General features: G+C 38.5%; 1 non-coding gene across 1 annotated transcript; it reads left to right on the forward strand.

Annotated features, from left to right (window-relative positions):
* Nucleotides 1-395: 395 nt before the first annotated feature.
* On the forward strand, nt 396-511 carry LOC142457542 (small nucleolar RNA SNORD22). Its single transcript, XR_012786258.1, has one exon. It is a non-coding gene; the product is annotated as a small nucleolar RNA SNORD22 (small nucleolar RNA).
* Nucleotides 512-2537: the final 2026 nt, after the last annotated feature.

Genomic DNA, 2537 nt, shown 5'->3' on the forward strand with positions numbered 1-2537 from the left:
AACAACATAAAAACCATTACAAAGCAGAAAGGAAATGATAAAATTTAAAATAAACTAGAAATAAAAACTCACATGACAGACTTAATTGAGGATAGAATCAGAACTTCAGAACACATTATTATCCACCAACATGAACAAATGCTGCACAATAATATGAACGGCTTCAGGACTGGTGGGGAAATAACAAAATAGAAAACATTTTTATCATCAGAGCCTCAAAGGAGAGGAGAAAGAATGTGGGATTAAAAGAATACTGGATGAAGTAATGGTTTAAAACTTCCCAAATTTTGTAGAATCAACTAACCTCTTTAGAGTTTTTTGGGGGCAGGGGGGTTGGTAAGAACTCTTTAGGACAAATGATAGCCTGAGGTTCACTCTGTAACCAAGGCACTGAGACCCAATGAGGAAACAGTCACATGTCTTACTTCCTATCCTAGTCCCAGAACCTGTGAAGGTGAACCTACTGGGGTTGGCTGTGGGAGGAGAGGAGAATTTGTTCCAGAAAAAAGTAAATAAATAAGAAGAAAAGAAATTATAATGTTAAGAATAGAAATCCACATAATTGGGAAAATAATAGAAATAATTAATGACTCAAAAAGCTAACTCTTGAAAAAAAATCAACAAAATTAAACAGCCTCTGGCAAGAGTGAAAATAAGATAAAAGACATAAAATGAAAGCATCCGTTATCAGCAAATATTATTGCAGTTTCTGTGCCCTTACAATGAATGGTAATGAGAAGATCGTGAGAAAGTTTATACTAATAATTTGACTATTTAAAAGAGATCGAGTAATTCCTCAGAAACAGCAATCCTTGAAACCATCCATGCTGGAGTACATATTAAGTCCAATGACCATTAACTAAATTGATTTTATCATTTAAAAGCTTCTGGAAAAATCCAAGTCCAGGGGTGTGTCTTGAAGAATTCTGTCAAACTTTAAAGGAGAATGATGGTCAGTTTTACATCATCTCTTCCAGAAATAGTACAGGAGGCACATTCACAACTTACTCTATCAAGAAACCAATGACAGCTCAAAACAAGAAAACCATGGATCGATATCTCTCATGGACTTGGGTACATAAATTCTCAAGAAGAAAAGCCAATAGATTAAATGCAATAATATGCTAAACAGAATTATATGGTTGAAAGAATTATATGGAGAGATTTATGTGTGATCAGGTATGCATGATAAATTTAACATCCAATAATCAACTAATGTAATCTGCCACAGAAAACCCCGAAGAAGGAAAATCATATGCCCTTATCAATTGACAGAAAAAGTAATGGCAAAAGTCTAATATCCTTTATAATAAACAATCTCAGCAAGTGTAACCTGGTCTACAGTCGACAAAGATGGGCAATGAGAAAGCAATGCCATGGCCTGTTTTGGTTCTAGCCGTGATCATTTGGGAGGATAGGGAAATATTTAAATGCAAGTCATTTGATCAAAATAATTTTCTGTGCCAAGTAACAACTAGGATAATGTGGAACATGTCAATGAGAAGAAATCTAGAAGTTACAGTCAGAATATTTTTATTTTAAGAAAAATATAGGGAATTGTCAACATGCGTGACCCTTTAATACAATTCCTCATGTGGTGGTGACCCCCCCCCAAACATAAAATCATTGTCATTGTTACTTCATAACTGTAATTTTGCTACTGTTATGAATCGGGTGACCCCGTGAAAGGATCATTCAACCCCCCAATGGGGTCGCGACCCATAGGTTGAGAACCAATGCCTTAAACCAATAAAAGGAAAACAGTCAGATTGTTCACACAGAAATCATTCTCTGACCACTACTATTATGAGTTGACGTTGGTTGTGGCAACCTCAGAAAGACATGCTGACTTTCCAACATCATGCATTACTGAGTAAAGTTTTGGAAGCAAAGTTCACTAATATCAAGAGCACTCGTTGAGCTATTTCCTCAAGCAACTTGGAGAAGAAAATAATATAAACACTAGACATTTGACTGGGTTTTATGCAGTAGAAACCAGGGCACATGATTTGAAAACAATCCAAGTTCAATCTTTGTTTTTTCTCGATGAACTTGGATAGTCAGTAAAATCTCTGACCTGAAATTTCTACATCTGTAAAATTAGCAGGTGCCCCCATACCAGCTACGTGGACAACTGCTCCTCCCCCCAGAAGAATTTACTTGAGAGGACGGCACTGAAGCTGCAGCTAGGGGAGAGGGGCATGTCTGATCAGAGCACATGGGAGCAAATGAAGGGGGAGAAAGAGAGAGTGGAGCACATCCTGACCCACCAGGCCTGGAAGACAATATCCCCACTCTGAACAGCAAATGGATAGATTTGACAATATAGCTGATCCCACTATGAAGCACATCGTCCCTTGATGTCCCAGGGTCCTAAGGGGAACAACACTGAAGACTCAGTGTTGGAACTGGACCAGACTGACCCTGTGACACCAAGGCAAACCACTAAAAGCATGTGGCAGAGCAACTGAGGGAGCAGAGCAGGGAGCCCCTGAGGGAGTACAAAGGACAGACTCTGGGGCAAGAGCGTGGTACCC

Source organism: Tenrec ecaudatus, chromosome 9 (genome assembly GCF_050624435.1).
Source record: "Tenrec ecaudatus isolate mTenEca1 chromosome 9, mTenEca1.hap1, whole genome shotgun sequence".
Lineage (NCBI taxonomy): Eukaryota > Metazoa > Chordata > Mammalia > Afrosoricida > Tenrecidae > Tenrec > Tenrec ecaudatus.